Below are 27,966 nucleotides of genomic sequence, written 5' to 3' on the forward strand. Positions count from 1 at the left end.
AGGGGGAATTTGGGGTTTGGTTGGTGTTTTTTTTTCTTATTTGGGCCACACATGTTCCAAGAAGGATTTGTATTGTGTATCTCAAAGGAACCCACATAGTATACCTGCAAGAAATACCAAACAATTATAAGCAATGCCCAGCAACTTCTGCTCTCAATGGATATATGTACAGAGATGATGAAAAGGAAGCTAAACACCAAATTGAATAACACAGCCTCTAAAATAAATCACTGTATTCAGTTCAAGTGTAACCAACATTCTCAACATTCTTTTGGCAAAATAATAAGAAACTATTGCCAGCTCTGCACAGTCTTGCAAATTCACTTCATTTTTTTTTAAATGTTGCATTCCTTCGCTTCTAGAGAAGAAAATCAGTGTGTGAAGAATGTATCTTCTTTACATATCAGATATTCCAGATATAACTGACCTGCTTATTCTCTTGGAAAAAAATAAATCAATGAAAACTATTAGTTAAGTGGAAATTATATGTTTGATGGTTCAGCAAAGTTCAATTATTTCAAAATGTGGATATCCTAACCTTTGTTGATGAGTTAAACTAATCTAAATTATTCATGCAAACTAGAAATTACTCAGAAAAAAATACTTTTGACTTACAAAATGGTTTCAGCTCATATTTTTCTCTTGATTATAATCTCTACTTGCTTAAAACATACAGATTGTTCCAAAATCATACATCATACAAAAAACAGAGATCTGAAGAATTTTCAGTATTTCCTCATTATCTGGAACCTTTCTGTTACGTCAGTTCATGCCCCTTAAGCTTTGTAAGTTTTTCCTTCCACTAAAGGTGACAGAAAAATATGATTCATTAAAGACATTGAGCTACATTTCTTCAGTTCAATGGAATAGTTCCACTATTTATATGAGAAAGAAACAATATGCATGTGTACCTATGTTCTTTCAAAGTTCATGCTCTTTGGATCTTTTGTCTCATAAACCTTTGGGGTTTTCTGGGGAAAAAATCACACGAATAAATGCTCTGTATATTTTAAAAAATAAAAATAACTCATTATGCTTTTTTATGAACATAAGTTGATTATATATCTTTTGAAACACCTCTATGCAAGTGTAAACTACAAAATGCTTTCAGATCTTTTGGAGATCAAAAAGCTCATAGCTTTGAAAGTCAGCCTCAGTTAACTGCAGAAACTTCTTCACATTTGGATACTTTATGATTACTAAAATTTTGGATATTAAAAGTCAGGACTGAGATCTACAGAAAGTGGAACAACACTTCTTGTATAACTTCATAGTCGTATGGGTTCAAAGGAGGCTGCAAACCTGCTTGAAGAAGAATTAATTTTGGAGATCTTAGTCAGCAAGAACATTAACCTTTTAAGGCACTTATATAGATTTCTTCAGAAATTCTGTCCCTACTGATCTCACTAAGACTTTGCCTTGACATAACTGGGGCTTGTGTATCAAGCTCTTGAAGACAACTAGGTTTGCTCTCATTCTATCTGAGAAGGGATATTTTCTTCTTCTGTCCAAATAAAGTCCTCCCAGAACAGTCTCTTATGCAGTGAAAGCAGGAATATGGTCAGCTAAAGAGGACAGAAATGGCTATCAAATGCCTTACAAAACTAATTCATTACAAGACCTTCCTGTCCTGTAGATCTGGTGAAAAAAAAGGATGGATGAACACATTTTCCCTTCCCTTCCCTTCCCTTCCCTTCCCTTCCCTTCCCTTCCCTTCCCTTCCCTTCCCTTCCCTTCCCTTCCCTTCCCTTCCCTTCCCTTCCCTTCTCTCTTTTTCCTAATTGAAGATTAAGATTTAAGAATTATGTATTTGAAAAACAAAGGGGAGATTTATACCTGTCTGTTATCATACCATCCTGGTTTTGTCTGGGATAGAGTTAATTTTTCTTCCCAGGAGCTGCCACAGTGCTGTCTTTTGGATTCAGTATAAGAAAAATGTTGATTACACACTGATGTTTCAGTTGTTGCTCAGCAGCATTTACCCCAAAACAAGGACTTTTCAAATTTCCATGCTCTGCCAGTGAGCAGGTGCACAAAAAGCCAGGAAGGAGCAGAGGCAGGACAGCTGACCAGAACTAGCCAAAGGGATATTCCATATGATAGAATGTCCTGCTCAGTATATGAACAGGGGGGGTTGACCAGGAGCTGCTGATCACTGTTCGGGGACTGGCTGGGCATCGGTCAGCAGGCGTCAAGAAACTGTACTGTGCATCACTTGGGGATTTTTTCCCTTGGGTTTTATTCCTCTCCTGTTCATTATAATTATTATTGTTGTTGCAGTTGTTGGTTTTATTGTTTTTGGGTTTATTGTTGTTGTTATTATTATTATTACTTTATTTTAGTTATTAGTTTTTGTCACATCTCCAAATTATGTAGTACACAGTTTTGTTAGATTTGAATCAACAGTAGGGATTTGGGGCAGTATAACCAACTAACCTGTTTCTTTACTTTATAAATGCCATCTCCTAATACAAAGGAAAACCTTGTATAAAACTAAGACAGAACAAAAACACAGTAATGGGAAGAAGCCAATGGAAAACTGAATGAATGAAGCATCAACACAATATCTTAGAGTAATATTTAGGCACGCTCAGCTGGGACATGGGGACAGAGACTAATTATGGAGGTTAGATAGGTCAGAAGTTAGGAAATCAACCTTAGATTTAGATGCCTTGCATTCTATTCCCTCCTGTGCCACAGACTTTCTAGGTGGAACTGTGGTCAATTCCTTTTACTTCTGCCTTGAACTCAATTCTCCACATGCAAAACTGAGGATAATAACACTTCCTCAATATATCACATCAATGATTTTCAGTATTAGAATATTACAGAGGCTTAGAGAATATGGATTTGGATAAGGGCAAACAGAGGGACAAAAGAAAAAGGTTTGTTTGAGAAGCTGAACTGTCTCTAGACAGGAAGTGCCCAAAATAATTATAGCCATTTAGACAAAATCTGCCTTCAGTGGGCTGCAATTCAGATTGCCAGAATTTATGCTGTAAAGTCACCCTGGGTATTTATTCCCTTAAATCTCCTGTTTTTCTTTGTTTAAATCAGAGCCATAACATTATTTTGGCCCAATTTTTGTGTGGCAATAGAGTGGTGTTTATTAATACGTTGCTCTTTCAGTTTATGTCTATAATTTAAAGAAAATACAAAAGTCAAGATTCAGTAAAACCTATGTCCAGAAGTTCACAGAAGCTCTGGTAAGGGTGGCACTTTTATTGAAACTGGTCCTAAATTATATCAATTACACAGTTTGTGGTATTATATAGACGTAACTATCAGAGGTTGTTTCCTTTTCTGCTGCCCTGAGCGCACAACATTTTGCAAAGGCCTAGCTGATGATTGTATCTGTTTCCGTGCATTAGTTTCATTTAAATTATGACATTAAATTCTAGACATTATGTTTATTGTTCACATCGTGAGCTGATGAACCCCGGAGGCTGAAATATATAATGCTGCTCTGAATCTAGCATGAGCAGGACAGTCCTAAATTGCATCAGATCATGAGGTTCCTCCTCAAAGGAGGCAGGCCATGAAAAGACATTTCATGGAGAAGATTAGCAGTGGCAAAAATAGTGCAGAAGACCAGCCAATAATTTCATTTATATGCATACCCACAGTCGCTTTCTTCCTATAGCAGATAGACAGCCCAGCTGTCTGCAGCTTTCTCATGCCTTTTGAGTACCCTTGTATATCACTTATTCACATGGGTGTTTCATGGGGTATATGGGAGTAAAAGCAATTAAATGGGCAGTATAGCCTAATGAAGTTGTAACCCTTGTTATTATGTTCCCCTTATTTGCAACACCTGTACCAATAGCACTTCTTAAGAAGCATCTGCAAAACTGCACAGCCCTCTTCCCCACTTGTGCAGGTCATGTTTTTGATGTGGCCTCTTAAATGGAACAATTTATCCTCAGGGAAGTGAGTCACACTTCAGTTAATGATGATGCTGAAACCAGTAGGGGACAATGTAAAGGTTAACATGAATATTTTGTGGCTGATATATTAACAGAATCATCCAGTTTTCCTGGGAAGAGAACAATTGCTCTCCACCAACTTGGTCCTGCTCTTTATAAATGGCTGTAAAATAAAGAAGGTCCAAAGTATAAATTTGACTTGGGCAAGAACGCACTAAACAGTATCCAAAAATATAAGGAAATCTTTTCAAATATTTTTAAATTGGCTTAATCAGCTATAAATATTGGTCTCAATTTCATAAAGTCATCCCTTCATAACACTCCCAGTGACTTCCTAAGTCAGTTAGTCAGCTATAATTTACAGCTTGTTAATGGCTTTAAGCTCTTCTGATAAAGTCTTAGAGTTACAGACCACTGAAATCAATTAAACTGCTTATCAACAGGATTTAGAGTAGGCCATAAGGACAATGGAACAATTCTGAGATTTAGTTGTTTGTCAAAAAGCAAGAATAATCAAGCATTGATCAGTAAGTTACTTCCAAATGTTCTGAAAATACCTACATACATAGCATTTACAGTGGTATAAGAGGTAGTGTCAAAATGGCATTTTGAACAAATGAAAAATAATACAGTTTAAAAACACTTAATCAAACATTGATGCTGTGTTAATGTATTATAGAGATGTAGCAGATTCCCATTACCCTATGAAGAAATCTATCAGCAGGATTTATAAAGTAAATTCCACTTTCTTAACTGAATTCATGGCTTTTACTGTATAATAGGATAGTAAACAAAAATAAAACACAGAAATTCAACCACACAATGCATATTGCAGAAACAAGACTTGCATACCTATGAAACCCCACAAATGAAGAGTTTTAATCTAATATCCTGCATACTACTCCGTGCCTAACACTTTTTCCAGTATGCTATGTGAGCCCCAAAGGACCAAAACCAAAACCACTATTAAGTGTCTTTTCTCAGGAAGATTTTTAAACATGTTGATAAATCTTCCTTCTAGCAGTTGGGTTTTTTTGTGTAGCTGCAGAAGCAGTACCTTGTATTGCAGCATTCACAGCTGTGACAGCAGCCATCCATAGTAGTATCTGCATACAGCACTTCCTGCAAGGGAATTGCAGCTTTGATCCTGGCACAAAAGTCACTCATAGACATATCAGCCACTATTTAAACAGCAGGCAGATTGGGAGGAGTGGGAAGTCATCCCACTCCCACCTTTACTTCTGCCAGAACGTGGCTGTTGAACTTGGCTGTGATGGCTGCCACCAAAGGGAAAAGAGAGGTGCTGTCTGGTGGCCTGGAGCACTGCAGTGCAGGGCTGCGAAGCCCCTTCCAGAAGCAGGAGTCATCCTCCATGGTCCCTCCTTGTACCCTATATGCAACAATAGCTGCCAGGCCAGTTCCCAGAGTGGGGTTCCCTCTGCCCATCCCAACATCCCAACAACAGGGACCTGAAAAGGGTCCTTGAGGCCATTTCTGAGTAAAAGCAGTATTCTCTCAGCCTGCTTTTCCTCTTTTCCCTTAGTTAAACTCATCTTTCTGAGTTAAAAGGGAATATGTCTTCTGGTGTAAATAGGAATCCAGCCTAACATTTCTCTGAAGGCACTCATAATCATATAGCATAAATCATATAGTTAACCTTTTGACACAGTAGTTTTAATTAATCCACTTTTAATCATACATGACAAGATATATCTGCTAATGAGTGATGACACAGGCTAGAGAAAGGAGTACAGTATTGAGCCTCAGGAATTCCGCATTAGGTGTGACTCTGTTACTGACCTGTGTGGATTTCGGCAGCTGGCTCACATCCCTGTCCAGGAAAGCTCCCAAGCTGAAGTTTCAATATGAACGTACAAGTTTTCTATAGACATTCTAAAGTAGCTTTTTTAATCGAAACCTTCACATCCAGTTAGTTTTATCTCAATCTGGACAATAGGGACTATTTAATCTAATTGTACTCCCACAAGAACAGAAGGATAGTTTAGAAACTCTTTGGGACTAGAAGATGTTGCTCACATCCTCATCCTGAGATAGTCTGTTTACTTACCTGTTCAGATGAGCTTTTCTTCTTAAACACAACAAAGGAAGATGGAGGAAAAAGGCTTTATTTCCATGTAATGTTAGTGATGTGTTTGATGGTCCAGTAGAAGATCAACAGCATATGAAGATTTCCCCAGAGACCTTCATCGTTACTGGTGTAGTTCTCATCACAGTTCGACACATTTATTGCTCTGGTGCTTTTCACAGATGGCTGTGACACTGCTTTTCCTCCTTGGCTTTTTTAACAACTGTACTTTAAAGAAAACAAGCTGGACTAACAAATCTTGTTAACATTCTAACATAAAGCACTAAAAGGATAAAAAAAAGTCTCAGTTAAGAGTAAAATGTACCATATGCCCTCCAACAACTACGCATCATGTCGAACCGCCTTTGTGACTGTCTTATTGTTCCCAATTGTACCTGGATGTGTGTAGAGATAAAACTTTCACTCCAAGCTATAAATTTCTTTCTTTTCACATTATTTTTTTTTTTTTGGCCAATTCAGAATACCTTTTTGGCATAGTTTTTTGTAAGAGATGTTATATAGATAAATAAAGCCAGGTAATAAATAGCTCCATAGACATCTTCTACTATGAAAATTTTTAGTTCAAGAACGCGAACCTATTTTAATTAATGGGGCTGAGTTTTTAACCTACTTGCTTTTTATAGGACTTATTAAAGATTAAAGTGATGTATGGAGAGTCACTGTCTTTGAGTGTGTTATAACCTCTATTTGCATAATAAAAGAGACTATGCATAAGCTTAGTAGTAATCATAAATGTATATTAATGAAGACATTTATAGACACATGAAAATGTATACCACATAGTGAAAAAGAAAATCTAAGTTATTAATGTAGACAGATTCAATACAGATGATGTTATGTATGTTAATATTATTATAAATCCTTATTGTTATTCATAGCCTTACATTAATATTGTCATTATGAATCATATTCTGTCAGTTCCTATGAGAAAATAAAAATACATGATGACAATACATAGTGGCAAAGTGGCATTATCATGTTTATATTAATGTCAAGTTCAAATTAAAATTAGTTCTAAAATTAGTGACAAAGACATTGTTTCACATTTTCAAATAATAAGCGCTTGTATTAATACTGCTAATAAATTGATATTGAAATAAGCAGCTTCAATAACTATAGAATGAATGGGTTTGTTATTGCAGTAAATGGAAATATAATCTTTTGAAATTGTCATTATTGGCCAATGAATAAGGAAAGTGATGTGCGGCGTCTTTGCATGTGAATGTGATGGTCCAGATTCTTTTTCCTGACATTTATTTTGCCCTAGAGTTGGTTTATGGATTTCACCTTTGTTATTTTTGATCCTTTTGCACAAAAGCCAAGTTCAAGATTTGCTGAAGGGCTTGGGTGGCTCTGGGATTCAAACACAGGGTAGTGACTGGGTAGGGTTCACTGGGCAGTACTTCACCTTCCTTCACTCCAGCTTCAGTTACGGACCACATGCAATGTTATCTTTGACCCACACTACTGCTAGAAGTTTCATGATACTTGCTTGCTTAGTGCATTTCTACTCATTTTCTTAAGAAAGCTTTAAATAAGAACTTACAGACATACTTAATTTAAGGGGTTTATTAACATGATGACTGAAACTTTTTCACCTTTCTTCTCTAACATTATGTCAGCATGGAGTTCTTTATTGCGTGTATAGTACCGTCAGCATTTTTGTACTGTTTTCATTAGACAACATAAAGTCCCTGGGGGCTGTCGATCACAGACAGAAGGTTAAGCCTTGCACCATTTTTTCTCCTCTCTCTATTCTATTTTGCTTGGGCCAAAAACATATGGAAAAGTCTACACGGAAATAAGACTCAGGTTATTGTTATTTCTCAGTCAGAGGTTAAAACAGTTTTTATACACCATGACGTATAGTGAGCATCATTCATGAGAATTAGTGTTTGGACTGATTTATGTTGCTACTCTGAAGAGGATTTAAGAAACCCTCATAACTGATCCTTTGGGAAATACACTAGCTGCACATGGAGAGTTTCATTTTGAAGAAGTTGAGTTGTATATAGATTCTCATGGACACACTTAACATATTTCCTATAGCAAGCAGCACGTGCAAATGGACATCTGTGTTCACAAAGGACTTCAAACATATATAAGAAACTATCTCTTCATTAAATCATTTAATTTTCATGTTTACTTGCCATAGATACTTCACAATTTAGGTAGAGTTTTTTCATATTAGTCTACAGAAAGGTCTTGTCCTCAATTTTTTAAGGCTTAACTAAGGATACAAAACTCTACACAAGAAACTGCACAGGATATATGGATTAAAAGTTACTTCTATCTCTTTTTTCTATCCCCTGACAGGTTACCCTTCATTCAACCAATGCATTACCAGCATCATACTAGCCTTGATAAAAACAGAAAACCTAGACAGATGGAGCAACCTTCCACACTTTTTATCCTACTTGGGAAGACAAAACTGTCATTCACATGTTTACAAACTCTCTAGATTAGTACAGCTGAGCTGAACGGAGTTACTCTGCAGTCACTCTGGTCAAAACCTGACTTAATCTACATGGGAACATTATTTCAAAATGAAGGTTAACCGATCATCTGCACTAGTACCTGTGTCCAATTCCATAGGTAACAAGTATGCAGAAAAATTTGTGAATGATGACAAATCCAAGAAGAAAATGTAACTTTAAACTAAGCAAATTCAAAATGAGAAAGAAATATTACATCATATCCATGCAATCAGAACTGATAATTCTGTCTGCAAAGCCCTAATCTTGTCTCCTGTTCAGGAAAAGACGATCTCAGTAATGCATAGGACCCCATTTCAGACAAATACTTTCATGGTGTGATTAGTTTTAATAATGTAAATTATCCCATAAAAATCTATTTACCAAATCAGGGAGTAAAATAGCTCAGAGAGCTGCATCCATCAGTCTCTTTTAGGAAACCACTCTTTTTCAGCCCAAAAGCACAGAACTTTGTATGGATGTCTTGGCAGAAAAGTAAAAGAGAACTGTACTCTAAAAAATGTTTCAAAGCTGAATTCTCCACTTAATGTGCAGCATTAAAATCAAGGGCTTTCCTGTAGATGTATATTCAGGCTGTCTTGATTTGTCTATGGATAGCTTCCACAGAAATCAGTGATGGTGTTACACTTGGATCATCTCTTTCTGATACAATCAAAACTGGAGAAAAAGATGTTGTTTCCTCCCCTCCTTTTTCTTCCCTCACACTTTTCATTTGGGAAGGATGAGTAACCATGTATAACCCAAGGAAAGGAATGAAACGCAGACAAGCTACATAGCAATCGGCAGCTTAAGCCTGGCATGAGATCAGCCTCTAAAGTGCTCCCTTTCAGAGAAGCAGCTTACCTACCTTCCATAAGTATGTGAAAGTCTGTTTCTTTTCTATGTTTTGTCAACACTTGTTTATCTCATCCTACCAAATCTCCTTGAATTGAGTTGCGTGTCTGCAAAATGAATCCAAGGCTCAAACAAGCTATTGACATTCTCTGCCCCCACCCGAGAAGTTTCTTTTTTCTGTTGGCAGTGATTCATGGCATTTAAATTCTGTCTTCCACAACAGGCTTATAGAAAACTAAAGAAAGAACTACAGTGCCAGTGAAGGAAACATAACTTTATCATTCTTGTTTAAACTAATTGGCAAAGCCAGTAAGGATAACATGAATTTTCCTTACCAGCTTATTTCTTGACTTTTTACATGACTGACTTTCCAACACACTGTAGTGTGTCATCTTCAAGATCCTACTGTGGGTTGCCAGGACAACAACAATATCCATGATGGTAAAAGAATAAGGGTCTTGAGACTATATCTGAATTTGTCAAGAATTAATTTGAAACCCATTTTAACCAGGCTAGCAGCTGCTTTTTTTAGATGGAAGCAAAAAGGTAACAAACTCCCTCGATTAATCCAGGCTCTCAGCTGGCTTCTGCCCAGCCATGTTCATGGCACCACCAGTCTGGAAGGATTCCAGATTGGACAGTCTGGCTGTCTCGGGTATTTCTTCTCACTAACTTTTAAAGTTAACTCAAGGCAAAGCTTTCCTTTGATGTGTGGCCTTTAAGAAAGCAGCATTACCAGAAACCTCATCTCTGGGGTCTACAGATATTCAAGCTGTAAGGAAAATAAGTCCAGACTTCTGGAAAATGCATTTCCTTGAAGAGATGTCCCCACAAATGTCACCTGATAAAGTTCCTATGACTTCATCGCAGAACTGTGAGCACTCAGACCTACTTCCCACTGACCTTTACCTCACACTTTGCCTTCCATATTTTTCTTTTTATTCCTGATTACAAAGAAATTAACTCTTGCAATCACTTACCAACCTGATGAGGAGCATGTAACTACACCTTTCCCTCATTCCTCCCTCTTATTTTTAACTTAATATGATTCCTAGAATAATAATGATAATGATAATGAGAAAGACATGCTAAATGCATTCTTTAACTACTAGTGCATGATTGCGCTCTGACATATGCTCTCTAGTGTTTTCCCCAAGCTTGCTGTAAAAATTATGATATTCCCATGGGGAAAACACTTCCATTAAAAAAATGCACTGCTTTTATATGCAGCCTATATTTATTTAACCATAATGTCATTCTAAGTTTGGCTCGTTTCCTCACCCTGTTTCATAATTATATTTGTTGTATATCAGGTCATCCATTTCCGTATTTGCTGTTTGGCTAAGTAAAACGGTAGGGATCTTTCAATTGTTCCTCATTTTTAACTCCCTCCTTCCATTGTTGTAGCCTGGTATCTATCAGTACCTTTCTGTAGGTGGTACAACTGAAGGCAATAGGCCACTTGTGATCTGACCAGAGGTGCAATAACAATGCTGCTGTTCAGAATGATTGTTCCATTGGTTTACAACACAAGATCACACTGCTTTTTATTGCCACCGCAAGGCGTTGCTAACACCTACCTAGCTATCTGCCTGCTTTCAGCCCCAGATCTCTTTCAGTGTGAGGCATCACATGTACTTCCTTCTGGAATATCTGGGCTTTGAAAGCATTTTGATTCTGTTCTCTGAACAAATTACATTTTTCTGCCTGGATATGTGTCAGAATATCCCCTTATAGGAAAAAAAATATTTTAGTTGGTACATCTAGGGACATAAAAATAGTAATACGTCCTCTGGCCAGTTCTCCTTTGGTGAGATTTACTTGCTTTCTCATCATCCTTCAGAAAGAGAAACGTGTTAGGTTCCACATTACACAGACCCAACAATCCAAGAAGACACATGTAGCTTAGTACTTGTCTGCTCCTTGTATACTCATGCATTAAGACTTAAAGGTGGTTGGTATCACAGAAGACCTCATGTAAATTAGGCAGCATTAACTTTGCAGTTACCCTAGTCTTGAATCCTGTCTACCTTCCAAACTCTTTTTACTTTCCAAATATCTAGAGTTTTCAAAAGCGCAAGGAAAAGGAAGAATTGTACCGAGAAACTTTCTGACCCCTTTCTAAATGTCATGCAAGTGATTTTGAACATAGACAAATCCCTTTTCTTTTGGTTCCTATGGAAACAACCACCTCTATTCTCCTTTATCACATATAGCTTATTTCTTATGTCTCTAGGTATTTTCTTTGCTTCCCAAAATGCTTGAATTTAATATACTTTCCATATTTACTCCTTATGTGATTTGACACTTTTCTTATCACTGATAGAAGCATTCAGCAAGATCTGAAGAGAATCTTTCCCCCACCCATTGGCAAAAAAAATTCATAACTTCACTAGGGGAAAGGGTGGACAGTCAGGATTTCTGCACAAGCCTGTTCTTATTTTAGATGTGCTTCTTCCAAAGAGTCTATAGATGTTCAGCACTAGGACAGGTAGAATACCCGGGTGGTTGAGGATCACATGCAGCCCCTCTTCAGCATTAAAATCACATATTTGTTTGTAGAATTAGTCAAGGTAACAACTGTAAGCATCTATTTATATGCAGGCAGAAATGCGAAATACAGGTTGGGCAGGCAATTGTCAATACTTTGCTCCTTTTTCTAGAGCAAAGTGATGTTTGTGATAGATTCAGTGCATTAAAATTAATTGTAACTTTAGGAAAAAGCATAAAGTCAGAAGAAAACATTATAGACTATGAGTGATATTACCTTCAAGCCATGAATAGATAATTTCAGTCTTCCTGCATTTCTTAGTAAAGAAAAAGGAAGCAGGCAAGGGAAGAAATAAGACCTTTTCTGAATGTCTAAAACCAAAGTCTGGAATAATATTATGCCACATCTGGGAAGTGAGTTTTTACATCACCTGGTGTACAGCAAACTTTTATCTGACCTCAAGATTAATGGTTCTTCACATCTTTAGTTATAACACTACTTCTAGCTCCCCATAAAGGGAGCTGTTCTTAACAAAGATTATATGATCAGTGAAAATTACAGTGTGGTCTCATTAATACTTTTATCAGCAAAGCTGGGATGCAACAGTCTCTGGGTACAAACAGAAATGTACCTCTGTGAATGAAGAGCAGGGAGAAATGTTTTAAACTGGTTCTAATACCAAAGCCATTTCTAACACCAAGTCATGAAATTACTACTAATCAGCAGTGATGGAACTGCATATTGAAGCATGATAAGAAAGTAAGCTAAAGAGCAAGCTCTGAGCATATATCTAAAACAGGAAGGCCCAAGTAACCTTCGAATACAAGCTGGGGTTTTTTTGCACTCTTTGCATTCTTACTAGATGATGCTCAGAGAAGAAAGTAACATTTATCATTTTAAAACATGAATTTCAGACAGGACTTGCATTTGGGGGCACATAAGTCTCAAGGTTGTCTTTTTGCCAATGTGCTATAACATTATTGCACTCAGGGTACACTGCTGACAGTCACTGTTCTGCAAAAATGACAGAAAATAGGGAACAGGCGTAAGCAGTTTCACTTCTTGCACACAAAATGTCAACTTAGCTGTTATCTTATGGCCTAAGTGATTAGCAGATATACACAATCATTTCTGAAGCTGTTTACTATATCTGCCACAGAGGCAGCCAAATTCCCAAGCTATCTGGAGTCTTTTGCTTCCAGTTCTCAGGGCTGCTTGCTTACATTAGGGAGGATGCTTCAATCTCTCACAGTGATTTTGCTGCCAAATTTTTGTGTGTTGTTGGTTTATTTTGTAACTAATTCACTTCTCTTTAAGTAATGTTTTCTTTTACCAGAGGGATGAAGTGATCAGACATTTTTCAGTACAAAAAAGCCACCAATCAAGCATTTGTTGCATAATTCAAACATGTGGTGAGGGAGAGACTACTGGTATAATTCCATTGTTTACCCAGAGTACCCAGATAATGTCCCTGAAGGCACTGTAAGCGTACCAAAAAAAATAAAAAATCACTTTTTTTTGTCTTTCTCTTTCTCTTACTCCCTCATTACACACTGGGCTTTCTTCCAAAATACTGGAGGTCAGTCCGAGGGGCTTTTTATAACTTAATCCTTAGAATCTGGGATCCACACTTGCTGTGTCTTCACATAAAAGAAAAAAGAAAGAAAACAAACTTTTCTTTGGTTTAGATTTTTTTTGGTTTAGATTTTCTTTTCTTTCTTTTTGTTTTGTTTTGTTGTTGTTGTTTTTTTTCTGAAGAGACAGTTGGATTCTCAGTTCTGATGGGAATTACATTTTCCTTCCTTTATTCCAAACGGCTTTCAAAATGCCTTTAATTATCCAATATAAAGTTGCCTGGTTTGTCTGTTCCAATGTCTCATATAAAGCAGAATGCTTAAATCTGTCCCCTCTGACAGACTGTAGCTAAAGTAATATTTTATATTCTAATTCTGAGATAATTTATTATTATTAATAAATTACTTTATTATGGTAGTGAAGTACGTTGGTAATTGCCATTATATTGGCTTCAGGGATCGTTAAAAATATATGTTTCTGTTGAAATAATGATTTTGCACTAATGTAACTTAGTACTGTGCTTTTGAGAATATATGTAATCATTGTAATAAAAGTACTGCATTTATGTATTATCTTTCACCAAGGAAGAGACTAAATCATCTACAATATATACTTGTGATTAGATACAGAGACTCTGCAGAGAACTTTAGGAGGGAAAAAGAGGTTACTTTTCTTTGGGTGGTTATGGAACAAACTCCAGTAAGAAGAACTCTGACCCTGTATTCTTTAAAGGAAATTAGATCCAAACGCCAACTGTCTTCCACTAAAAGACTATTTGGAAATTGCATCATCAAACATTAAAGAGATGCTTTATCTATGGACAGCACAGGAATTGTGTATGAATATTCCATACTCCAGGGTTTCTCAAACTATGGTGCCTGGAAATCATAGGTCAAGGGTATCACCACACCTTTTTTTGGAGATCAGACAATTTTCCTGTCCATTCATAGCAGGGATAAGATGAAACAGGCAAAAAGTCAAACTTTAAAAACTGTCTACTGTAGAAAGGAAATGCAATTGCTGTGTATATTCACATAATGGTAAAGTGAAAAAGAGGTGTCATCCTGCAGAATGCATCTCCCACAAGTGTGCATCTCACTTATGAATTTTACACTGAACTAGATGCAGCTGTGAGAAGAGGGGAAAAAGTACTACTCCAACTTCTGAGCTTTTTGGGAGAAGTCTTTAGCAGGTAGTGTACTACATTTTGATTTGGTAATGATAGAAGCAAAACCTGTGTGCATGTTTAGCACCTATGTGCCACAGTGGTATTTGTTCTGGACTTAAATGTGCTTCCTACTGACTCTGATTGACAACTGAAGTCAAAGATGCCTAAGCCTTTGCCTCCCCTTAGGCCTGACCAAAAAACTTTGATATATCTTCTTTAGACAGCACAATGCCCGTTTCAAAGAACCTGTCCCTATAAGTATCATCCAAAATCCAGAGCTATGAGCTGTGCTACCTATATAATATGAAAAAATCAAGTATCTTAGAAGTATGATTCAAAAGGTCATACCCTCACCTTGAGAAGGAATTGGCCAGTCAAACTGGCCAACATATAAATCCAAAGGGGTAAACTCCTCATTTTCTTTCACGTTGGTGTCTGTGAGCCAGGAATGTCCATAACACAAGGGGATTCACAATTGCATTACTCACTTCCTAACACTTTTTCTGAGGGTGAGTTTGTGGGCTGGGGTGTGAGAACTCTGTTTTGGGTTGGCGAGTTTTCACATATACAATAATGTGACATCTCCATGGCATGTGATGGAGTAGTTGCCTAACTGCCTCAGCCAAACAGGGAACCAGAAATGAGGTGGTTTCCACACAAAAGTGCTTGAGGCTTACACTAGACCTGCAAGGACAAATATTTTTCAGTATGCTGTCTAAGGTTTGGAAATCTTCTAGAAATAACTAACTGACCTGCAGGGAGCAATGTGGGTCAGAGGAATATCCTGGTTCTTTATTAGTCACCTCCTGACCAACAGACTTAACGACAGAAGTGGCAGATGCTATGCTTTTAGCTTTGCAGAGAGTGCCACTATATAGGTTTGGGAGCTGGGGTGGAGGGCATCCCAGCATCATCTTCACAGTTAAAATAAAAGTTAAACAGCAGCAGTAATAAACAGGACACACTTGCGCATTGATGGCAAGCTAACTGTGAGTTTTTTAGTAACCATGTTCAGTGGCTACGCCACGTTTCCAGCCACCAAAAGGCAAAAAAACCACTCTGCAAGTCTTGCTCTGCTGCTGAACAGTTCTCAAGGAACTGAGACTGCAGACTGCTGTTTCGTCACCAATTACATTCTGCAGTGCTCCCCAATTTCTGTCTTAAAAGGCAGCTGTCAGTTCCTATTGCAAATTCTTCCCTTCCACAACTTTGCAGCTAATGTACTGACTCCTGAACTGACCTGGACTTTGCTTAACCATAATAAGAAAGTTTGTTCGCAAGACAATGTTGGGCCATCTCTAACTCATCTGATAAAATCACTCCCCTTGCAATGACAGAAACATCAATAGGTACAGACAGTAAGGAGAGTTTTTAGTGTTAGTGAAACATTAGCCTTGGATGCTAGGTTTTCGAATAAGAAAATGGCTCTTTTCCTAACAGTGTTAATGATCTTAGGGGAGAAGGTAATCAACATGATTGCATTGCCAGCAAGAAAACTGACATAAGGTTTTCTGGCTTTATAACCTATATTCACTTAGGTCGGTAACCTAGCTGCTAGTCTGCTGAAAATTAGTGTGTTTAGTGGTAGTCAGTCATAACTGATAGCTAATGAAGAAGTGTATTGCACTTCTTACTTTCAGTATCTTTCCTGTTTGCTTATGGTACTGGTGACGATTTTGTTTGTCTAGTTCTTTTGCTATCTTTCATTTCTAAACTTGAGACTCACTGGAACAGAGAGTCTCAGGTTGAAAGGAATTGTGACCAGATCTCATCACATAATATCTCTGCCTTTCTCATGTTGCCACATTAAAAGACCTCACCTAGAAGCTGAGGGTCTAAAAGAAGATGGATTATTAGTGCTCCAGATTTGCAGTTATGGAAATCTTGGGGTTTCTTCCTCCCCAAAAAATCAATTCATTTAAATCATTAAGTAAGAAAAAAGTTTAGCTTTGAATAAAGAAGTATTTGTTATGACTGGAATTTATAAAATCAGACCAGTGGAAGAAGAAATATGACAGTAGCACAGATTTGAACATTTTAATGACTATAAAAAATTGCTTCACATTATTTACTTAAATAATGCATGGGCTAAAAAAACTCCAAACACTAAATATTTAGAAAGAAATGGAAAAGGTTAAAAATGCAGTGTACTAAAGTAATATGAGTGTGAAACTGTGATTCCTAAATTATGATTTAGGATGATGGCTACTAAGCTACCAGTATGCACACAGTGCTGCTCTCCACCAGATCTTATAGGAGATATCCTCACAGGAGCTCTTTACTGCAGCCAGTCTTCTGAGGGAAAGTTTTAAGGGAATAAACTCCCATTCATTCTTCATTCCTTGGATTTTCTAACAAGCACCAGTTTCATTATATGGATATTTGTCTATTAGGAACCTGATGGAAATTACCAAGCTTTTTCACATATATCACATAGTTCAAGGCAGAGATTTATTTCCTGGCATTTCTGATAGTTAAAATGTGCTAAAGCGTGAGGTGATTTTTTAATGAGCTAGAACTGCATTCAAGTGTTCTCTATGAAATACCATTCTCTGTGTAGTTAGGGTTAACTTTGAATTCTCTGCAAGGTCAAGAATTTCTGATCAAATTTGGAAAATAGATTAACAGGCACTACTGGGTTTATCATTAATATTTTTATCCTGTTTGAATCTGATTCAGATTTTCTGGGATCATTTTTTCCCAGTTTTTTTTACATTTTAACATGGAAAAACAAAAAGTAAATGTGTCTCTCTTAAGTTGCTGTAGATACAATTTCCAGCTACATCAAGGATACATAGAGCATATTCTGTAAAATATTCTGGGTGTAAAATACCTAATGGGTTTTGGGTTTATGATTAACTTTCTAAGTTGTTGCATTAACTGGTAAAGCAGTTGATGGGTGATGTGAGAAACAATGCCAGCACACGTTGTTGTAAATGTCAATATCACTGAAAGACAGAAGAGTATGAAGGGGCATCCAGTTTCTGCTTTATAAATAAATAAACTCCAATGACATTGTAGGAAGAAAGTACTGGAATAAATTTGCCCTTCCCAGTAGCCCTCCTCTTTCATATATAACCTGATCCACTTCTGTGAAACCACAAGTCCAGGCTATTCAAAATGGAAAATTTCCATCACTTGTGATTCTAAATGGCTTAGATGTTCTTGAAAAATTCTACTACAAGTCTTGTTTGTCTTTTAAACTGAGGTGAAGGCCATTAAATCACTTATTAGGCATCTCTGGCCTAAAAAACATACCTCTGTAGAAAATAAGATAGGTCTTGTAATCTGCTACACCTTATGAAAATGTTATATTTACCTAATTTTGCAAAATAATGGACATTCTTATTTAAAAAAAGCCTTTAGTAATGCAGGAAATTGTTCATGTAATCTAAACTAGAGGCCAGATTCTCAACTAATGTAAAAGTTTTTAGCCCCATCAAATTCAAAGTAGCTAGCCAAGGTACACCAGCTATGGATCCAGTAAGGCTGTATGTTTATTCTGTTTATTGAAACAAAAAGATGAAGATATTACATAGCCAGATTGCTCCTTCCTACCATTGTCAAAATCGTGTTGATGTTGGCAATACCAGTCTGACCAAACAGCTTAACAAAGAGGAGAGATTTCTGTAAGCCAAGTATGTGCGTGCCTTGCAGGCCTGTCTCGGAGAAGGTGGCAATTTCCTCTTGCCCTTTTTCAGTATTCTTTATACATGGCTTTATGAAAAGTTATAACGTTCCCAGAGACATAGAAAAGATCCAGCTAGTCTTACTTACTCAGAACTGAAATCTTTAAAGGTTAGTCTTCAGGGACATTATTGCACTGCAGGTCAATAATGCCTAGTAACCTTTGCCATGACTCATGAGGTTGAACACACGTATTATGATACCCATTCTGCTACAGATGAAAGCCTTTGGAAAGGCTGGCTTAAGGTTAGGAATCATATGGAAAAATCCCCCAGAGGATGCTCTGTAAGGGGACTGAGCACATGTTGAACAGCAAGCAGCACGTTTGCCTCCCCTGCCCCTCACTCTGATATCTCTTCACCTTCCAAGCAAAGGTTCTAAGGGGATTTTTGGCTCTAACAGAAACTGATAAAGTATTTTAGATCCATGCTTTCCAGACCAGATATTTTAAAGGGAAGCATTTGAGACTTAGCTGCTGCTGAATACTACATTTCGAAGCATGTGACAGAAAAGACTGGGTGAGGGGTTTGTTTGGGGTAGAGATGTCAGTTTAGGATTTTTTGGGGTCGATTTTTTAAGATCTGCTCAATTCAAGATTGATCGTGCTTTTCTTCACTCAGAAGTCAAAGTTTCTGCTCATTCCTTTTTGCAATTTCTCAGCTAAGCATCAAAATTGCTCCAGGAAATTTTCAGTGGAGAATAATTTAAATTATGTAATGCATTTGTTTCAACAATCACTGTGGCCCTTATCTTAACCACCTGAATTACAACAAGTTTACTAGATTTTGCTTCTGTGACAGGCTATAGTGTGATAAACTCCATTTTTAAGTTACTATCTATCAGATTGTAGTAGTCAGATTAAACATTACTATTTGACTTATTTGAACAATCACAGTTAAAGCAAATTCTTGAAATCTAGAATTAACAGCTGTAATGTTTTGTGCTTATGTTTTCCCTACTTATTGTGCATTTTGGCAAATCAAGTGGTCACATTCCTTTTTCAGTTAAAAATTATTTTATGATGTTGAAAATTAAAAATTAGTTTTAAATAAAAAGGAAAAAAATCTGTCTTACCTCAGAAATCAAAAAAAAAAAAAAATCAAGGTATTAAAATTAATAACCTCTGCTTCTACTTATAGCAGAAGTCTGGCTGCAAAATTAAGCCCCCTGTGTAGGCTGTATTTTACTAGAATGCTTGTGTCATCCATTCATTGTCACTGACACAAACCGGAAAAATTAGCAGAGAACACCGTATCTTCAGCTGACATAAAGAAACTGCACTCAGGTGAAGTATGTTGTTCTGCACTGATCTGAACAAGTTACAAATCTGGCCCTTTAATGCATAGGAGAAGTTCAACAGTGCAAGAATTTCATATTGCAACAAACCTTTCTGTTTCAGAACTGGTTCTGCCTCCAACTTTTTGGTTTGGCCCCAAAAGCTAATAACACAGTGCATTGCACTTCCAAACTAAAAGGTTTAAAAATAGTTAATCACTTTAAAGGAGCACCACTGTCATGTTTTTTTCTTTTGTTTTGTTTTTACTATGGTTTTATCCATTTTACACTCCCTGCCTAATGGTTGGCTTTCAAATTTGGAAGACATCCAAGATCCAACCTATCTTCATTTTTCTCTGCATTTGCAAGGTCCATTTCTTTCTTTATCTAAGGTGTAGCTTTCATGCATTCTCTAGAATCAAGAGAAATCCTTGCAGAAATGAGTACAATGAGGAGCATAGCTGGAAAGCACGCACAGTAGAAACAAAGGCCTGTTGACATAGTGTTGCATTTTCTTGTCCAGATTTCAAGGACTGACAATTTGCTGTTAACAACATCTTTTCTATTAGGATTAATTACTCTTGTAAAACCACTTTTAGGCTCACACAGGCACATTCTGATTTTCCAGGCTGCTGAGCACTGAATCAGTACTATCATGTCTCAAGGGCCGAGTGCGTGTCGTATAATCGACTATTCTCAGTAAGGGGTATACACCTCATCCACCTCTTTGCCAAACACCACAGGGCGTCCCTTGCTCTTCACATCACATACCAGATGCAGACGTGTTCTGCCACCTACAAGCCACATCTTCAAAACAGTCACTCTGTGTGGTTCACTCCCTGGGTGCAGCCTGACACCACAGCCACTGCAGGTAGAGTCTCACACATCAGAAAAGAACAAACTCAACTTTCTTTTTTAATGGCTCAGTGGGACATAAGTAGGCTCGGCACTTCAGAAAAGCAGGCCACTTATTTAATCACCTAAATGTGGATTTAGGTTCCTATTGTTGAGAATCTAGGCCACAGCATATGGGCCATTTTCACTAGGACACCCTGGCTGCTTTTTCATTGCTCTAGCAAACAAAGCAGCTGTAAATCTGGCTGAGTTTATGGCTGTTTTGCATTACTAGAGAAGCAGAAAGTGATCAGAGAACACTAGTGAACTTCTCCATATATATCAAATGCCTCGACATTGTCCTTTTTAACTGTCAGATTGTTCAGAGAAATAAATCTGTACCTTTTAATGTCTGTTGTATAATGGACAAGGACAGTTAAAGAGCAGATTTCTCTGCTTCCTTGGCTTTCCACTGCTGAACTCTTAACTTTTCTAGCAAGAATTTCTTTTCCCTTCATTTAAACAAAGCTACCCATCTTGAACTTCTCTTTGCAAAGTGGTGCAATATATAAGTGAGTTCACCTTTAAGTGCTTGTTATAGAATCATAGAACCATAGAATAGTTCAGGTTGGAAAAGACCTTTGAGATCACCTAATGCTGCCAAGTCCACCACTAAACCATGTTCCTAAGCACCACATCTACATGTCTTTTAAATACCTCCGGGGATGATGACTCAACCACTTCCCTCCCTGGGCAGCATGCTTGACAACCCTTTAAGTGAAGAATTTTTCCTAATACCCAATCTAACTCCCTTGGGGCAACTTGTGGCTGCTTCCTCTTCTCCTTTCATTTCTGACTTGGGAGAAGAGACCGACACCCACCTTACTACACACTCCTTCCAGGTAGCTGTAGAGAGGAATAAGGCCTCCCCTCAGCCTCCTTTTCCCCAGGACAAACAACCCCAATGAAAAGTACAGCTGTCCGAGCCATGAGCAGCCAGATTCTCCAGCAGAATGTGGTGGAAAATGCCGTCAAAGGCTTTACTAAAGTCTAGGTAGACAATATCCACAGCCTTTCTCTCATCCACAGCATGGGTCACCTTGCTATAGAAGGAGATCAGGTTAGTCAAGCAGCAAGCATTCATAACCCCACGCTGACTGGGCCTGATCCCCTGATTGCTCTGTACGTACCATGTGATGACACTCAAGATGATCTGCTTCCCCAGCACCAAGGTCACACTGACAGACTTGTAGTTTCCTGGGTCCTCCTTCTGGTCTTTCTTGTAGATGGACATCACAATGGCTAACCTCCGGTCAACTGCCACTTCCGCAGTTAGCCAGGACTGTTGACAAATGGTTGAAAATGGCTCAGTGAGTTCTTCCACCAGCTCCCTCAGTACCCTTGGGTGGATCCCATCCAGACTTGTGTATTCTAAGTGGTGTAGCAGATTTCTCACTATTTCCTTTTGTATTACGGGGGCTTCATTCTGCTTCCTATCCCTGTCTTCCAGCTCAGGAGGCTGGATGCCCTGAGAACAACTGGTTTTACTATGAAGAACTGAGGCAAAGAAGACAATAAGTACCTCAGCCTTTTTCTCATCCTTTGCCACTATGTTTCTTCCTGCATCCAATAAAGGATGGAGAATCTCCTTAGCCCTCCTTTAATTGCTAATATATTTATCAAAACATTTTAAATTGTCTCTTATGGCAATAGCCAGATTAAGTTCTAGTTGTTTTTTTCCCTTCTAACTTGGTCCCTGCATAACCTCACAACATCCTTGTAGCCCTCCTGAGCTGCATGACCCTTCTTCCAAGGGTCTTAAAGTATCCCTGTTTATCTGAGTCCCATCCAAAGCTTGCTGTTATGAGTAGATAGCACAATATACACTTTCATTATCACCAGCCAAAAAGAACATAGCGTGTAGCACTCTGTACTTTTCCAGCACCAGAAAAGGTGGCTGCATAAGTTAAGGTATCACTAAGAGTTCTGTGATGAAAACAATAAACCAGGTCTGTGACACAGCTGAAGGTTTAGTAAGCCATACTTACCATCCTTTCTGTGATGAAGGGTGTTCATATACACTTACACGGGCTATATATATGGGGTCACACTGTGAGAAATAGTCCGTCATTTGGCATTTGCTTGACCATCTCTCCATCGGTCACTTGCAACCATTTAACTATACCTATTTACTCCATTCATGAAGCAAAATCTGATTTGACAAGTACATTCATTGCACACACAAAGATTTCAGGTGAAAATTTTTAATCTAAATAGACTTCTACCTTATTGTACATCACAGCTGTCAGACGGCCCCACTATTGAACATGTCAATTCTGTAGTTAGAAACTGGTTAGGAAGTGAGCCAAATCACAGAGCTATATGTCGAAATGCAATAGTTGTAGTCTGACTACATAATAGGTATATTCTGTGCTGGGAAGAGTCGCTTCACAGTTACTTCATTTTCCACTTGTTGGCAACCCTTCCCTAAAGAGTATTTCAGTGCAAATATATTCACAATAGAAGCAGGCATAGTAAATAATAAGTAGTAATAAATCACATATAAAACATAAAAATGTTATAACAAACTATGATTTTCTGGAAAAGTATTCTCATTGCAATATACTGTTGGAGGCATTAAAGAGCTAAAAATCTATTTATGCTAATTATTTCTGTCACTAGCAGGGAAGCCATCTGGGAATTGTCACAAACATTGATAGGGCTTATGTTTTCTCCCCTAACAGAACTATGCAATGGCCTTCCCACGGGGGCCACTACGTGAGTCACCACAACTGTGAACAGCAGCCAGCAGGTACATTTTTTGAAAATGTCTATATGTATTTTGTTTCAAATCAGAACTGGTGTAGTTACTTCTGTTGCGTACGGGATATTTCCATTTGGTTTTACATTGATCTGATAGTCTGACTATTTTGCAGACACCAGAATCAACCAAGTTTTTACTTCATCAAAAAGAAGTCAATGTGCAACCATGATAGTGTCACTTTTTGATAATACCTTTACAGCCTTCTGTCCTACTTTTGCAGTTTTCCTTCAACTAAGATTTGCTGAACCTCCCTAAACATACTTTAATTTTCTTTCTTTTTTAAGCCCAACCAGCCTTTTCTTCGCAGCTGAAAGGGGGATTGGTGTAAAAATATTTACAACTTCCTCAGTTGCTGTGATAGTTTGAAGCAGCCTCTTCTTGGGTCATCCGCCACTGATGCAAAGAGCTGAAATCAACACAAAAAGCTTCCTTTTATTCATGTTTCTTCTAGTCATGCCTCTGACATGTCTTCTCTACCAAAGGCAGTGATAGGTCCCCGTGCAGGAGATGGGAATCCACCAAGGGAAGTCAGAAAAAAAGCTTTAATCAAAGCAGTTGGAAATGTGTGAACTTCAGTATCAACGCATAGCAACCAAATTTCTGAGTAACCAGCAACAGCTGATATAAATGACTTAGTGCTATGTGCCAGCACACCAACACCAGTGATAGGTACTATACATTGGCCATAAATAACTGTTTAGTGTTCAGTGCTGTGAGGTGACGGGGTTTGGGTCAACTCTGTTCCACTTCTAAAACTCTCATGAGGCAGAGATAGTACAAAAGGGCATTTATTAATATAAAAGTAGCGTTCACGGGTTGCACTAGGACCCCTTCGTTTATTCAAACATAAAACTAGAAACAGTTCCTTTCCCATAGATACAGTAAATCATGGCCTTGATTTACAGCATATCTGTAGTAATGTGCCCATGTGCATGGTTTTGTCCCACTGTAAATGTGAAGTTCAGAAGGAAAAGGAGGGAGAAATGCATCCTACAATTAGCTATATATTTCAGTATGGGCTATATGATATTCTTCTTCACCTTGTATAATACATTATTGCTCAAGTAATACTACTGAAATGCAAATACACTGCTATAATTTGGAGAGAGAGAGACAGTGTGTACATGAGCAAGCCTAGCTCAGTTAGAACATTATACTGCACAAGGGAAAAATGTGCCAGCTATAATTCCATGAGCTGTATTCAAGATATCCTTGCTATTTTGAGGACTCAGCTATTAATAGCTATATGTATATTTAATAATATGCTCCTGTTAGCATATGTTAAAAAATCCAAGTCATCTTTTTGACAGTAAAATTGACATAAATTTACTTGTTTAACTTTTGTGAGGAAGGATGGAGTCTGAAATAGCAGTGGTGTCACAGGTTAAATCTCCTCTAGTGTTTGCCTGGTAGCTAGCTCTGCCGATCATCAGCTGAAATTCTGGGGACAGGATGAACAGTGAACTGAATTTTTCCTTTGTTGTCTTTCCCAAACATATGTGTTGCATCAGTAGATGTATCCTGGGTAAGGGATTTGCCATTGTAAATGCATCAAAAATACACTGCTGATAAAGAAACTCAGAATGCCTTGTTGTCAAAACAAATCCAGACTCTTTTGGGGAAATATTAATTTGGGCTCTGAATATTTTATTTTTAATCTATGTAAGTTCTTCATTGTTTTCACATTATTTTGTAACATGGCAATTAAAATGCACAGTGAGACTATTATATCAATAATATTATAAGGCTAATATTGTATCATTATGTAATATTTTAAAAGATCTTATTTATTGTTTTATTGATTAAGCTTTCACATAGTTCTGATTAAAATCTCTTTTCCAAATTGAAACACCATTAGTTTATTAATTTGGCTTAAAGTTTGCAACAGCATATATAATTCTAAACTTAAAAGGAGAATTTTAGGAAGGGAGTCTCCTAAATAGAGATGAATTTCCATTAATTTTATGGGCACAGTTTATCAAGTGGAAAAAATACTCACTATTTAAAATCAATTAAATGAATTTTGTCTTTCCTTTTTCTGCTTAGAATGGAGATTTAGCAATAAAGTAATTATACATTTTGATATAGTGTCTGTTGCAATCCTAACCTTGGTATAATACATACAAAATACCTATTACACTCCAGCTCTAATTTCACATAAACTGCCTGTATTTTCCAGCTCTGATTTGATATGTGCTGACCACTGCTCGGAGATGTTGCCTAAAGAAAAATGCATTTCCTGACAAAATCATCAGAAATTAGCCTGATAAGAAATGGTACATGAAAAGATAATGTTGGCAGAGAAGTGGTCTCCCTGTGACAAATTCAGCTGTTGAAACAGCTTGATTAAATGTGGGTTTCAGTGGAGTAATCCCCAACCTTGTTCTTAAACATTTATTATTCTGTATCACCCCCAATATATGCATAATGGCTCCATTTTTCCCTCGAGAAAAGTTGGCCTATTGACAGCAAGACATATATCTTAATACCTCTAATTAGAAGGCACGTATCTGGTTTTAACATCCACAGACACCTTTTTCCACAACGTGTGGGAGTTGTCCCACTCTGAAACATGTGAGTGGCAGCATAAATAGATGTTAACATCAAACTCAGACACCATTGCTCCATATGTTTGAAATGCTAAAAGTTACTTTTAGTTTTCTGCTTGACATCTACAGATATTAAATGTCTCCTAACCATTTGTTGAGTTCATATAGTTAACGGTCCTTACTCAGTATAGTAGTTATGCTGCAGTCATGATGGTCAAACAGGATGAAGGACAGAAGCTTTGTTAGCTTTACTTAAACTAACTGACATCGCAGGAAAGCTTTGAAGAACATAAGCCTTCCTTAGTTTGTTTTCATCCAAATTAAGCATTGCATTGACAACTCAAGCATTTTGAATGGATGTTAACTAATGAAATATTGTGGCAGGGAGTCAAGGATAACCTCTCTGTTTCCTTTAACGAAGAAACTTAAAAAGACCTGTAGTGCAGCTTATTGCCTAGAAGAAGCTTCTACATCATTTCTAAGTCATCCATCACACAGGCATCTGAATGTTAGCAACAGTTCAGCTGGCTACATAAAAAATGTTAAATACTGTGATTACACTCATTCCATGATAGGAACTTTGTTTATTAATATGTTTTTTCAAATGCCACTCCACAAGTTAAAAGCTTTATGTGCATTAAAATACAACACATATTTCTACACTGGGTTTCGATATGCATTATTCAGCACTTGTTAGCTAATACAGCTCTATTTTTTCTTCAGTGAATATCTTATTTTCCATAACTACAGATTTCTGTTTATTGGGGAAGATGAGGAAATAATGGCAAACCATAGGAAACCTTAACGCTACCTCATGAAACTATTTAACAACACTTTCCCTGTTATATGGGCTTTAGAAAAGGAAAAATTCTGTTTCACTGGCAAAACCTCGAACAACATTCAACTTAAATTAAGCAATGTAATTCTTGCCTTTTTTTTTTTTCTGCACATTTTTAGGTTTTCAATTTATTATAAACAGCTCTCTTTCTTTCTTTCTTTATATTTGGATTCTAGTTTTGTAAGTGATGCTGTCTTGGAGCACTGATGTTCAAAACTGAAGGGTGCCAGACCCAAATCCCACACTGTGTGGTAGTCTGAAAGATTATCTTCCACATTACAGTGATTAAATTAGGCCAGAAAGTACCACAGCCTCTGATGTGCATGCTGTAATACTTTGAAAGGACAGAAACAGTTCCCAACAGCTTCAAAATTGTCCAGCACAGAGTAGCTGCTGTGTGGGCTTTTATCCTCCTACAGATAACGTCAAGCATATCTACTGCTGTGTGCATTCTGCAGCCTTGATAAGCAGCAGAAGAAAACTTTTCAGGACTACAAGACACAGTTAAAACTAGAGCTTTCTCTCTATCCACTGGCAGATATTTGGGATTAAAATAGCATAACTCCAAGGTATTTTGTTAGTTTTGTAGATATTGTAGCCATAAAAGCCCTTGGATTTTATTTTTCTGGTAGTTCCTACTGAAAAAGATGATGCAGCCATAATAGATTTAATAATTCCAGTAGTCTCAAACAACTTGAAATACAACCACAGTATACAGTGACCTTAGAGATAGGTCAGATAATTACTGTGCAGTACCAGAGGAAACTTCAGGCAGTAAAAGTTGTTGTTGCTGGTGTGGCTGTTAGTGGTGATAATGCGACATGTTTAAGTTATATAATAGATTTATATATCAAATTAATCTTTTTCTCAGCACAATCCTAAAGCACCTTTATTTGTACATACCCTCTAAAGTACATCCCTCTGTGAATCATCAGGCTATGTTATTATTAGTCTTCTGCATTAACTGTATAACATTATGGAAGGTGACTTAAGCAAAGTGACCTGGAGCACTGCAATGCATTTCATGAGCTTGAAAACTCCATTGGAAGCAGAGGAAAGAAGCAATCTTTTGCAAATGCTCACCTATGTTTTATCTTATTTTGCTTTGCTTTGCTTTGCATTGCTTTGTTTTTAACATAGGTTTTTTTCTAAGCAGATGAAGGTTCTTTGGCAGTACCATTGATGGAGAATAAGAATATGCTATGTATTGGAAATTTAAACACACATGTAGTGAGTGCAACAGGAAGACAACTATCCATATTAAGAGGCTAAAATTCGCAACAGACCTTCCTTGTGCCTGAAGGTTTGTCTTGATTGTATGTTTTCTTTGACAGTGAAGGCAACTTAAGAAGTTCCCAACAGT

The 27,966-nt window shown here is 37.4% G+C and overlaps 2 long non-coding RNA genes across 2 annotated transcripts; one reads left to right on the forward strand and one right to left on the reverse strand.

Annotated features, from left to right (window-relative positions):
• Nucleotides 1–467: 467 nt before the first annotated feature.
• On the reverse strand, nt 468–23,145 carry LOC308061685. Its single transcript, XR_013927320.1, has 4 exons — nt 21,690–23,145; nt 14,951–21,470; nt 1,837–6,235; nt 468–1,638 (listed from the first exon to the last, which is right to left on the reverse strand). It is a non-coding gene; the product is annotated as an uncharacterized lncRNA (long non-coding RNA).
• On the forward strand, nt 10,421–27,961 carry LOC308061690. The gene is made up of 3 exons (XR_013927325.1): nt 10,421–14,620; nt 23,137–23,204; nt 27,938–27,961. It is a non-coding gene; the product is annotated as an uncharacterized lncRNA (long non-coding RNA).
• The last annotated feature ends 5 nt before the right edge of the window (nt 27,962–27,966 follow it).

This window comes from Falco punctatus (genome assembly GCF_963210335.1).
Source record: "Falco punctatus genome assembly, chromosome: 3".
Classification (NCBI taxonomy): domain Eukaryota; kingdom Metazoa; phylum Chordata; class Aves; order Falconiformes; family Falconidae; genus Falco; species Falco punctatus.